The following is a 13,803-nucleotide window of genomic DNA, read 5'->3' as shown; positions in this document are numbered from 1 at the left end:
AGGAAACAAAAGAAAACAATCTCTCTCCTATTGGAGCTCAGAGATCAAGCTCAAATTTTTTTTGTCATTTATCTCTTTTGTGGCCTAGTGAATTCAGTCTATAGACTTTTCTCACAAAAAAAATCTTTTAAAATCAGAAAAAAACCATATCTAGAATTAGAAAGAAAGCATATTGAAATATTAAAATACAGAAAAAATATGCTAGAGTTATATATATGTTGCCCATGAACCCATTAAATGGTAAGGTGATATGGTTTAATGACGACAATGATGTATTTTTATTTGTGTGTATACTCGTGTGTGCTCCCAGGCAGGCACTCGTGTGCTGTGCAAAGGTGTGCAGCATCTGTGCTCAGGTACCCATGAAGGCCAGAAGAAGGTTTCTGATCCCCTGGAGTTGGAGTTACAGGCAAGTGACATTCATACTGACACCCAAACTCAGCTCCTCTACAAGAACAGTAAGCACTTTTAACCAATGACTCAGCCCTCTGGCTCCCCATCATCATGCTTTTCAAACATGAACTATAAATTTCAGAGATGACATATTTGAGATATCTGCAATTTTATATGATGGACAAATCTCTGATTACTACTGGAGACAATCACCAACATTAGTACTGTCAAGGTGAGTTATATTTCTTGGTTTTTGAAAACAGTATTTCTCTGTGTAGCCTTGGCTGTCCTGGACCTCAGTCAGTAGACCAGGCTGGCCTTGAACTCAGAAGTCCGCCTGCCTCTGCCTCCCGAGTATGTGAGTTACATTCTTTGTTGAAAACATGCTAAATGTTGCTAAACAGAGAGGGGAAACAAAGATGTGAATTCGTTCCCATTCAAGTCATTCCTCCCTGCCCCCAAGCCCTATCCCCAGACTCTCCTGGAAGATCTGTGCTACCCAAATTAAAAACCTTGCTCATAGAAGGAGCCTTCTTGGTCTCCTTTTCTTCTTAAACAGTTTTCCTTTAGAAGACAGAGGGCTGGGTTTTATTCTGGGGAATTGCTGCTCAATTTCAGGCCAGTCAGTTTGCCTCTTTTGGAAGGCCAGCTATGCTCACCAACGCCCCACCAAGTTTGCCTCTTTAGGCCATAGCTTATTTTACTTGAATACTGACTGACTGCCTATACGCCTAATTTTAAAAAAAAAAAAAAACCAATAAATTCTGCCGCGTATATTGGCTCACACCTTTAATCCCAGTACTGGGGAGGCAGAGGCAGGCCTGATTTACATGGCGAGTTCTAGGTCAGCCAGGGCTACAAAGTAGGGTCACATTTTTTTTCCTCCATGGATGGAATTAGGAACCGTGTTTACCTGGATAGAGAAATATCTGGGCTCGGAAACTCCTACAAGTGGGTGTGGAGCTATGGGAAACTGGGAACAGAGTCGTACTGTCTCTTAGCAAAGCGGTGTAAGGGCAAAGTGCCTACAGAAAGAACGAAGACGTCAGGAAAGTCGGAAGTCTATTCGGTGATTTGGATTTAGCCCAGTTTTGGTTTTCCTGCGTGCTCACAAGCGACCCCCAGAAAGCCAGTCGAATGGACGGACCCTGAAAGAGGAGTGATCCTTTCCTGACCAGTGTAGTTAACGGAAGGGCTTGGCTCATAAGCCAATCACACCCTCGAGAGGGTGGAGTTTTCATCGGTGCTTCCATCTCCAACCAATCAGACGGAAGGCAGAAACGCAGTCCTCCAATGGGAGTTGAGGAGCCCGCGGTAGTGATGGAGCCCCGCTACCCTGCCATCACTCCGCTGAGCGTCGCGTGAAGCATCCGTGATCTGCGAGATCTTGCTGTAGGCCAGGTATCCATTCTCCTGCGGCAGCTGTTAGAACCTACGGAGGCTAGAGGTATTCCGCGAAAAGCAGTAAAGATGGGATGGTGGGTGAGAGGGCGGCGGGAGGGGAGAGAAAGACCCTAAACGCCTGTGGGCAGGGACCTGGCGCGCGCTTTTACCTGGGCGGCCTTTCAACTCGAGATCCGTGGGTGGTGGAGGATCTTTTGCGTAGCAAAAAAAAAAAAAAAAAGCGAATGCTCCTGCGTCCCCTCCAGACAGCACCCGGTGAATACCCTTAAACCCACCACCCATGCCCACCCTCTCTGAACCTCCCCATCCCAGCCTCTAGGGAAAAGATTCCGTGCAGGTCTGCTGCTCACGTGATTGTCTGTGTTCCAGTCTTGACTCCATATCTGCCTCCACCCCCCCCCCCAATATTTTCTGTCTCTCTTTCTCTGAGACGTACTAAGGTATACCAGACTCAGGAGGCCTAATCCTGACCAGACCACTTAAAATCAGCTATGAAACTTTGAACTATCCACTTTACTCATCTGGGCCTCAGTTTCATCATCCGTCAAATGGGGTCTGTCTCTGCCTGAGCCAATGCACATGCTTGGTCCCTAGAAATTTTTTCAATAAATAATGATGATTGTGATTGAAAAGAATATTAATTCTTAGTCTGACTTTTTTTTTCACCCTTGCCTGTCTCTGGGTGCCCCCAGGGAATCTTTTTGAATGTTCTGTCCTCTCTCTTACCTTTCCACAGCAAACCTATGTCTTTCCCATCCCTAATGTGGTTAGAGGTGCACTATTTATAACAATGAGACTGGCCCAAGGGTAGGGCACAATATGGAGCCTGGCTTGGGCTGCTTCTAAGTCTCTTTGGGGAAAGAGCCTTCTTTGTTCCTCAGTCTTCTCTATTAAACAGGTAGAGAGACACCAAGGACAGAAAGAAAATAAGATTACAAACCACTTTTTAACCAGCTGTGGTGGAGGTACATGCCTGTATTCAAAACAGGCAGGGGGATTGCCACAAGTTCGAGGCCAGCCTTGGCTAACATAGTGAATTCAAAATAAATCTGCTCTACAATGTAAAATACTGTCTCAACCCTCCTCTATCTCTCCCCCACACACAAAACACTTAATAGCCCTTATGTAATGTTGGTCACCACAGATAGTCCAAGGACCTTCTAATTATGTCTTCACCTAATGCTGATCATCTTTTCTGTCCTCATCCAGGAGCTCTTGGAGAGCAGACCTTTGGAAACCACTGCCAAGTACCATCAAATCCCATCCCCATTCCCATCCTAACTTTGGAATAGTCTTGCCATACCTTTGTCATTCTGACACCTATTGATAATGTATAGGTTGATTCTATCTCGATAATGTATAGTTTGAAATACCTCCTTCACTATTTTAAAATGAAGAGCATAGAAAGTAAAATCTACATGGCCAATCCCTCCAAAGCTAATATAACACTTCACTTGTAATATGAGAGAAATTTTTATGTTTGTTTGCTTGTTTGTTTGTTTGTTTTTCTGAGACAGGGTTTCTCTGTGTACCCCTAGCTGTCCTAAAACTCACTTTGTAGATCAGGCTGGCCTCAAACTACAGAAATCTGCCTACCTCTTTGCCTCTTGAGTGCTGGGATCAAAGATGTGCACCACTACACCTGGCTGAAGAAAAAAATTATATAAAACAGTATGTACTTCAGTACATAAATACTTGGATATGGCTTCACTAGAAGAAATAATGAAATAATCTTACACATTAGTACATGCATGTGACAACCACATGTGTACTGAGTGGTAACAGTGATACAGTTCCATTTCCATAAGTGATGAGTAATTCATAAAGTTCTAAACAAAAGAATATGTAAACGTCTCATAGTTTTTGGTTGTCAGGTTTCTAGGAACAAAGGCCTCCATCCTTACCTCCTAGATCTCTGCCTCCTTACTCCGTTGCACCTACAACAGTCTCCTTAGAGGCACTTGAAGTTATTAGGCACACTTATGCCTAGGTGGTTTTGTTCTAGGGATTTCCTTTCTTCAGAGTACTCTCCCCCAAATATCCACAGGTCTCACGCCCTCACTTTCTTCAGGTTTCTATTGAATTGCTATTTTCTTGTTGCAGTCTCCATGGCCATCCTGCTTAAAAATTCCTCCTGGCCTCTACACTACCCCAGCTTTAGCCCCTCGCATCACACCTTCCGTAATACAGTTTGGCGTGGCTTAACAGTGAAAATATACTCTAAGAAAAGTATTATTAGGTAGCTTTGTCATTGTGCAAAATATAGAGTGCTTACTCAAACTGAGACCTTTGTGGCATCACCAAACAATACGATTTTATGGGATGACCATCAGTTAAGTAGGTTGTTGACTAAAACATCATTATACAGTGTGTGACTGTATGGTATTTACTTCTGTTGTGTTTGTAATTTATTCTCTAACTCGTCACTCAATTTTAAGCTCTAGAAAAAGGAAAGGATGTTGTCGCCCCACCCCACTCCTGGCGGATCTGTATAACCTAAAACACTACTTGGGGCATAATAGGCTTTCTTAAATAAATGTTGCTCAAATGGATAAATTGTAAATGAATAAGCAGATTTTTTTTAAACCTAAATAAGGGTTTGGTAGGGCAGTCTAACGTTGCATGGGACCTGGTACAATTCTTTGTTACGTGGGGCTGTCTTGTGCACTGCAGAATGCTGGGCATCTCTGGTTTGCCCATTAAGTGTCACTAATGCTCTCCAGTGACAGTCAGAAATGCTCTTTGACTCGAACAGAGACCTGACTTTCCCCTGATCATTCTGGCTCGCCTTTGCAGCCTCCTCGCACTTTACCAGTGAGGAGTGGAAGTAGATATCCTTGATTCGAGTTGCCCTTTCCGTGGATCTTCTTTCTTTCCTGGTTAACCCTCGAATTTTGTTTTCTGGTTATTTTCAGTGCTGGGGAGTGAACCCATGGTCTCTCACAGCTGGACAAACACTCCACCACTAAGCAATTTCCAAGCCCTGTTTTCACAATATTTTAGCATTTTTTAGAATTATTCCTTTTTATGTGTATGAGTGTTTTACCTCTATGTATGTACATGGACCATGTGCATGCCTGGCGTGGAAAGAGGTCAGAAGAGAGCATCACGTCCCCAGATGGAAGTTATGGATGATTGTGAGTCACCAGTTAGATTTTGGGAACTGAACCTAGGTCCTTTGAAAGAGCAACAAGTGCTCTCAACTTCTAAGCCGTCTCTCCAGCCCTGTGTTTTCATATTTTTTTAAAAAGATTTATTTATTTTTATGTGTTTGGCCGGCATGTGCATGCAGTGCCCACAGAGACCAGAAGAGGGCATAGTATCCTCTGGAACAGGAGTTACAGAGTGGGTTGCAAGAGTAACAAGTGCTCTTAGCCACTGAGCCATTTCTCTAGTCTGTGTTTTCAGAATCTTTAAACTTTCAAATGGTTAAGCATTTTTGGAAGAGTTCAAATATCTCCTTAGTGAATTACCTAAATGTTGAGGAGCTATGTAACTAGAGTGTACCTGTCAGTGAATAGAGGGCATTGTCATTTAGTTGTGCTTCCTTAGCTGGAACAGTTCTTTAGTCTTTCTTGTCTTTCATTACTTCAATTTTTTTAAGACAGCTTCTCCGTACATAGCCCTGGCTGTCCTGGAGCTCACTCTGTAGACCAGGCTGCCCTTGAACTCCCAGAGATCTGCCTGCCTCTGCCTCCTGAGTGCTAGGATTAAAAGCATGTGCCACCACACTCTGCTGACTTTGATATTTTTGAAGTATCCTGGGCAGTTTTTTAATAGAATCCCGGTTTGTGTAGGTTTCGTTGTGGTTATATCAGTTTTAAGTTCTGCATTTTGGGCATGAATACCAGAAGAGATGTTATGTGTTCATTATGTTTCATCAGGAGGGACTTGATAACATTTTGCCTCAGTATTCATTTTTTTGCTTTGACTGCTTGTTCAGTGTGACACCTGCCAGGTTTCTTTACTGTAATTACATTCATATACTGCATTACAATGTTCTGATCAATGGCAGAAATATGACACTGGTTCCATAAGATTAATTATCTCATGACATCATAGACATTGATCTGGATAAGTAAGTACATTCTGATAAAAATAACAATGAGTTCCTTAGAACATGTCTCTGTTGTTAAGCAACTCATAACTGTACTTCTATTGCATTTATTTCTCTATCCTTTTATTAATTGTGTGTATGGTACACACATGCCACGGCACATGTGTGGAGGGCAGAAGTCAACTTGTAGGAATCACCTCTTTCTCTCTTTGCCTCATGTGTGCCCTGGGGATCAAACTCAGGTTAGCAGACTTGGCCGCAAGCACGTTTACCTGCTGAGCCCTCTTACTAGCCCCAAACTCTGTGCGCATACATGCAAGTGTGTGCCTGTCAGTGCGTTTGCTGCTAAGGATAGAATCCAGGAATGCTGAGCAATGCCCCAGACCCGTAGCTTTTCTTCTGTATAACTAATAAGTGATTTATATTAAGGTACTCTTTCAAATCTTAAAGCATCCATGCCCCCTCTGTGTTAGTTGTAAATATACATAACATGCAGCTGCCCCTGCCACTCTTCTCCTAGAAGAGTTTGACCACGTGAGCTCTCACTCCCCTCCCTGTCTGCCTGGTGCTCGGCATCTAATCCAGGGCCTTGCACAAGCTGCTCAGGGGTCTTTCTACAGCGCTAGTCACTGCCATCCACTTTTGAAAAATATCCTTCTAGCCTCACTGTAGCTGATCTTAATAGACCCAGAGATGGCCTTTGTCTGCTCATCTGGCAGCTCTGTGACCCACTCTCCTAGCACCCAGAACGACAGTTTCGTATCCTCTCTCTTCTGAAATCTCCGTGCTCTGATCTTCATCAGAGGCTTTCTGCTTACCTGAAGATTTAAAGCTATCAGAATAAAATGTCCATCACTCATGAGGCTGAAGCATGAGAACCATCCCAGGCAAGATCCTGGCTCATAAAGGAGAAAGGAGGTCCAAAGATTCCCACCATCCTACCATCCTCCACATAACGTGAACTTATTTACCTTGCTTTCTCTATTATAGATTGGTCATTTTTTTGCTGTCCTTAAAAGCTAATCTTTCCACATTGACTTTTTAAAAAAATACCCATATTCACTTTGTGTTTTTTATGGTTTATTCAACTTTATTTTATGTGCATTGGTGTGCAGGTGTCAGATCCCCTGCAACTGGATCTTCAGACAGTTGTGAGCTGCCATGTGGGTGCTGGGAATTGAACCCGGATCCTCTGGAAGAGCAGTCAGTACTCTCAACCACTAAGCCATCTCTCCAGCCCCTCACTTTGTGTTTTTTCCCCAAGACAGGGTCTCACTATACAGCTCTGGCTGTCCTAGAACTCACAGGGATCCCTCTGTGCCTTCCAGGTTCTGGGATTAAAGATGCGTGCCACTACGCCCAACAAAAGCCCCTCATGCTCTTGAGGACATCGCTTCACCGTTCTCTCTTCTCTGTGAAATCACATGTCAGAAGCACCCAAATATTCTGTTATTGTTTACCATTTTTTCTGTCTCCTATTTCTGGTGCTGGGAATTGAACCATCTCACATGCTAAGCACACACTTTACCACTAAGCTACACCACCACCTGCTTCCATCTTTTTTGTTACAACTTCATTGAGATAGATTTTACAGACCATAAAATTTACCCTACTGCTAAGCTATCTCTCCAACCCATAAAATAAAATCTTTTAAAAATTAAAAAAAAAAATACCAAAAGGTATTAGATAACCAATCAGGGGCTTTTATCTCTGGAGAAGACTGATTCCTTCTCTTGGCAGTCAGTAATTGCCTGATTGTGGGAGGGGACATTGTGAGGTTCCCCCATTCACACTGGCACATCAACTGGAATTGTCATTTTTTGGGTCTTGTTCAGGCAACCATACTGTTGACATTTCATGGGTGCAGCTCTCTTGTTTTCTCTCTCTCTCCTCCCCCCCCCCGCTTTCTCACACACACACACACACACACACACACACACACGATACAGTCACACATATATGATACAATCTCAGAACAGACTTCCTGATCCTCTGGTTTTTACTTTTTCTGCCCCCTCTTCCAGAATGGTCCCTGAGCCTTAGATGCAGGAGTTGTTGCTGGTTTGGTGGGGTTGTTTGTTTGTTTGTTTAGAGGCTTTTTTGTTTTTGAGAATTTTTGTGTCTGTGTTCATCATGGATATTGATCTTCAGTTTCCTTTTTTTATTGTGTCCTTATTCATTTTGGGCATCAGAGTAATATTGGCATTATAAAATGAGCTTAATAGTGTCCATTCCCTTTATAGTTTATGAAAACAGTTTGGGGGCATTAGTGTTACTTTTCTCAAAAAGTTGGGTAGAATTCACCAGTGAAAACATTCAGTTTGGAGTTTTTTTTGCTGGGAGACTCTTGTTACTGCTTTCATTTTGTAACTTCTTATAGATCTATTTAAGTTGCTTGTATACACTTGGATTTCATTTTCCTACATCACATGTATCTCTAGAGTTTTCAGGAGCTTGGGAACATAATTGTTATTTGAGAGTATTTAATCTCTTCATTTGTTTATGAGACAGGGTCCCTCTGTGTAGCTCTCACTGAACTAGAACTTGCTACATAGAGCAGCATGTTCTTTCCAGGCCCATCTGCTGCTGTCTGTGAAGCGCTATGATTGTGCCACTATGCCTGGTTGGAATCGAATTGCAAAATATTCCCTAAGAAGAGGCAAGCAGATCTCTGTGAGTTTTAGACCAGCCTGGTCTACATAGTGAATTCCAGGCCAGCCAGGGATACATGTTGAGGCCCTATCTCAAAAAAAAAGTATGCCCTAATAATCCTCTGGATTTTACTGGAATTAGTTATAATATCCCCCTTTCCACCTCTAGTTTTATTAATTTTTATATTTCTTGTCTTTAGTTTGGCCAAGGGTTTGTTGGTCTTTTTTTTTTCAAAGAAAACTCTGTTTCACTGATTCTTTGTATTGTTCTTTAGTGTCCATTTCATTCATTTCTGCCCTGATCTGTGTGTGTGCGCGCACGTGTGCATGCATGTGTGTGTGTGTGCATGCATGTGTGTGTGTGCATGCGTGTGTGCGTGTGTGCGTGCAGCACATTTGTGCTTTGTTACCAAGCAGGACAGAAAAGGGCCTTGGATTCCCTGGAACTGGAATTTATAGTGGTCATGAGCCACTTTGTAGGTGCTGGAAACTAAACCCAGACCGTCTGCGGGAGCAGCAAGTGTTCTTAACTGAGGCATCTCTAAGATGCCCTCCTTAAGAAGGTTTTTTTTTGTTTGTTTGTTTTGGTTTTTTTTTTGTTTTTTTGTTTTTGTTTTTCGAGACAGGGTTTCTCTGTGGTTTTGGAGCCTGTCCTGGAACTAGCTCTTGTAGACCAGGCTGGTCTCGAACTCACAGAGATCTGCCTGCCTCTGCCTCCCAAGTGCTGGGATTAAAGGCTGGGATTAACCGGCTCTTAAGAAGGTTTTTAAAAGAAGTTATTGTGATTTTTTTTGTATTTGTTAAACATTGCTTTGTATCCTAAAAGCTATTCTAGTGTAGAGAAGGTTCCTAAGAAAAAAAACACATGTTCTGCATCTATTGAATAGACCATTTGCTTGTTAGCTCCATTTGACCTATGGTTAATTTAGTTCTGAAGTTTGTTGGCTGATTTTTTTGTTGTTGTTTTTTCGAGACAGGGTTTCTTTTGTAGCTCTAGAGGATGGAACTCACTCTGAAGACCAGGCTGGCCTCGAACTCACAGAGATCCGCCTGCCTCTGCCTCCTGAGTGCTGGGGTTAAAGGCGTGCGCCACCACTGCTTGGCTTGTTGGTTGATTTTTAGTTTGGATGTCTTAGCTAAAGATGAAAGTGAGTAATTATGTCACCCACCCACTATTATTGCATCAGGACCTCTGACCTTCCCGCCCATTAGTGTTTGTGTGGTGGAATTGAGAAAGAACCCCATTATATGTTCATCTATTTACCATTGTTATATCTTTGTGGTGGTTTAAATGAGAATGGCCCCCATAGGCTCATATTTTAAATGCTTGATCCCAAGTTAGTGGAAGTGTTTGGGATTAGTATGTATGACCTTGTTGGAGGCTTTGAGGTTTCAAACGCCCACACCAGACCCAGTCCACCTCTGTCTGCCTGCTGTCTGTGAATCAGGATGTAAAGCTCTCAGCTACTGCACACACCATGCTGATAATGGACTAAACCTCTGGACCTGTAAGCCAGGCAGGCCCAAATTAAATGCTTTCTTTATAAGAGTTGCCTTGGTCATGGTGTCTCTTCACAGCAGTAGAACAATAAGTAATTAAGGTAATCAATCCTCTTGTTGAATTTTCCTTTTATTAATATGCAGTGGCCTTCTGTATTTTTCTAATTTTGATTTGAAATCCACTTTATCAAAGTTATGGCAGCTCTTTTTCAGCTTCCATTTGCTTGAACAATTGACTTTCTTGCTTTGGCTCTCAGTCTGTGAGTGTCTTTGCCAGGGACACCAGATCTTGGGGTGGTGGGGTGGGTTTGGTTTTGGTGTTTTTGTTTTATTTTTATTTTAATTCAGTCAGCTAATTTTCTACTTTCAATTGGAAAACTAAGATAATTTCTGTTTAAGGTTATTTTCTAATTCTTATCATTTTCTTGTATTTTTTTCTTCTGGCCACTGAGATCATTGAGTGCTCTTTTCTACTTCCTTAGTTATTATTGGGGACTTTCTGCTTGCTGTATTGGATATAGGATTCTTTTCTAGTTCTTCATCCTCATGGAATTTATTCTCTGCTATGCTTTCATCATTGGTTCTATTTCTTCCTCCTCTGTGTTTAAGGGTTTTTTTTAACGTCTTCTTCAAGTTCTGGCATGGTGGTTATGAATCGCTTTCGTTCGTGTTTGTATTGAAATAACCTCCTTTCTATTTCAATTTTAAAAGATGACTTTGATGGATTGGTAGTTGCTTACTTTCACAGACTGAAATACATACACTATTTTGTATTTCCCTGCCTTTTAGAGTTGATTAGTGGTTTGATGTTATTCTAATGTATTTCCATTTGTGGGTGAGTTGAGTTTGAGTTTTCTCTTACAGCTTCTTTGTTTTGTATTTTTGAAAAAATTTTTTGAGAACAAGTTCTCATGTAACCCAGGCCATCCTTGAACTGACTACAGTAGCCAAGGATGTCCTTGAACTCCTGAACCTACTGTATCAACTTCCCAGTTACTGGGATTACAGGAGTAAGTTGCAACATTCACCTCTAATTTTCTTCAAAAAGGGCTGAGTCATATTAAATAAAACTTGAAGATTTTTTTAATATGCCACTGGATTTGGCTATCTAGTAATATGTTGTATTTTTATATTTGTTTACAGAATATGTGTACAGTTTTCTCATAATGGCTTTATCTGGTTTTAGCTTTAGAGGCATTTTTTTCCCTTTAGAATGACTTGACAGCTATTTCCTCTTCCATTAGTTTTGCAAAAGATTTGTGAAAAAAATGTGTGATGGTTAATATCAATTGCCAACTTGACAGGATCTAGAGTCCCCTAGAAGACAAGACTGCGCATGCCTGTGAGGGTTCATCTAGATTGGGTTAAGTGAGGTGGGAGGACCCACCCTGAATATGGGCACTACCATCCCGTGGCTCTGGGGTCTAGAACTGAATGAAAAAGAGACCGTGAACTTAACACAAGCAGTCACTACTCTCTACTTCCTAATTGTGGCTTTAATCTAAAGAGCTGCCTCGCGCTTCTGTCGCTTCTGTCACTGCCACGCTTTTCCCCACCCTGATGAACTGTAGCCTTGACCTCTAAGCCAAAATAGACATTTCCTTCCCTAAGTTCCTTTGGTGAGGCATTTTGTTATAGCAAGGAGGGCGGTAACTAGTACAGTCAGCTGTTTGTTTTGTATGTTTCTTTTGGTTCTTCCCTTCTTCAATTTCTTTTTTGTGTTAAATGTATTCTGTCTACTATAACCTTTTAATTCCTTTGTAGCTATGCTTTTATTTCAGTTTTCAGTGATTGCTGTAGATGTTACAATTAAAATTGCAACTTGAATCAGTCTACTTTGGGTGGGAGGGAAAGAGGGGCTTTTCTGCCGTCTAAGTCTGATTCCTCCCATGTCTATCATAGTATTGCCATAAGAACTGTCAGTAGGGGACTGGAGAGATGGCTCAGTGGTTACGGGCACTGACTGCTTTTCCAGAGGACCTGGGTTCAGTTCCCAGTACCCACATGGCAGCTCACAACTGTCTGTAACTCAAGTTGCAGAGGATTTGACACCCATTGCAAAACACCAATGTACATAAAATAAAAATAAAAAAGGAACTGTCAATAGTTTTAATAGTATTTCCTTTATACAGTTTTTTTAAACAGAATAAAAAAATCATAAACAAAAATACTTTGCTTCGTAAAATCTGTGTACTTATCTTCAGGTTAATACTTAATTCTTTAATTTCAATATGAATTAGTGTTTCTTTTAAATCTGGTAGCAACAAGTTTTATGTTTTGTTTATCTTTTTTTTTTTTTGGTTTTTTCGAGACAGGGTTTCTCTGTAGCTTTGGAGCCTGTCCTGGAACTAGCTCTTGTAGACCAGGCTGGTCTCGAACTCACAGAGATCCGCCTGCCTCTGCCTCCCGAGTGCTGGGATTAAAGGCGTGCGCCACCACCGCCCGGCTTGTTTTGTTTATCTTAAACTATTTTCATCTTTGTAGGACAGCAATGCTGGATATAGAATTTTAAGTTGATGATATTTTTCTTCTACTATTTTGAAGTTGTCGGCATACCATCTTCCAGCCTCATGGTTTCTGAAGAGAGGCAATTGTTAGTCTTAAGTCATTTTCATTTTTATTTCACTAAAAAAAAAAATCACTTCGTCCAGACTTCCCAAAAACCTTTCAGACTAATCAGAGTGAAGAAAGGGGATGGGGATGTGCTTCTTTATCTTTCTTCTTCTCTCATATAATACATCCCGGTCACAGTGTCCCTCCCTCCACTCCTCCTCACCCCACTCCCAACCTCCCTGCTCCCCCAGATCTCCTCCTCCTGGATAATGCTTCATACGGTGTATGTATGTTTAAAATTTGTATGAAAATTTTAAAAAGACAAAGCGGAACTGATATAATTAATATGATAGCTATATAATATAAACTATCAAAGAACTACATGCAAAATGAAAAGAATTAGCAGCAAGCTACTCCCATTAAACAAACACTGATTGATGCATGTATTTTCCAGGTTTGCTCTTTTTTTAATTAATTAATTAATTTATTTATTTATTATGTATACAATATTCTGTCTGTGTGAATGCCTGCAGGCCAGAAGAGGGCACCAGACCCCAATACAGATAGATGGTTTTGAGCCACCATGAGGTTGCTGGGAATTGAACTCAGGACCTTTGGAAGAGCAGGCAATGCTCTTAACCTCTGAGCCATCTCTCCAGCCCTCCAGGTTTGCTCTTTTTTTTTTAATTATTTATACAGTGTTCTGTCTGCAGGCCAGAAGAGGGAACCAGATCAAATTACAGATGGTTTTGAGCTACCATATGGTTGCTGGGAATTGAACTCAGGACCTCTGGAAGAGCAGCCAGTGCTCTTAACCTCTGAGCCATCTTTCCTGCCCCCAGGTTTGCTCTTAACTTTCCATCGTAAAGCCACTGATCACTGAGGCTTCTTTCAAGTATGAGGTTTTTAACATTAATCATACTTTCAGGACTAGGGATGCAGGTCGGCGGTGACGTGATTCAGCAATCGCCTGGCAGTCCTGAGCTGCAAGTTCTGTTTCGAGCACTTGCAAAAGGGCCCACATATAGACCTTTGAAATTACCTTCTACCTAAAAAATAAGAAAATAAGGCCCAGCGAGATGCGTCGTGGCTAAAGACAATTGCCCCAGGTGACCTGAGTTTGATTCCTAGAACCTACATAAAGGTGGAAGGAGAAAAGGACTCAACAGAGCTGTCCTCTGACCTCCGCGTGCATACTGTGGTGCGCACATGAGTGCTCACGCACACGCACGCGTGTGCACACAT

The sequence above is a fragment of the Microtus oregoni genome, unplaced genomic scaffold, assembly GCF_018167655.1.
Source record: "Microtus oregoni isolate MIOR12 unplaced genomic scaffold, Mior012 000099F_ref0000060, whole genome shotgun sequence".
Taxonomy (NCBI): Eukaryota; Metazoa; Chordata; class Mammalia; order Rodentia; family Cricetidae; genus Microtus; species Microtus oregoni.
Note: the sequence above shows the minus strand (reverse complement) of the source record.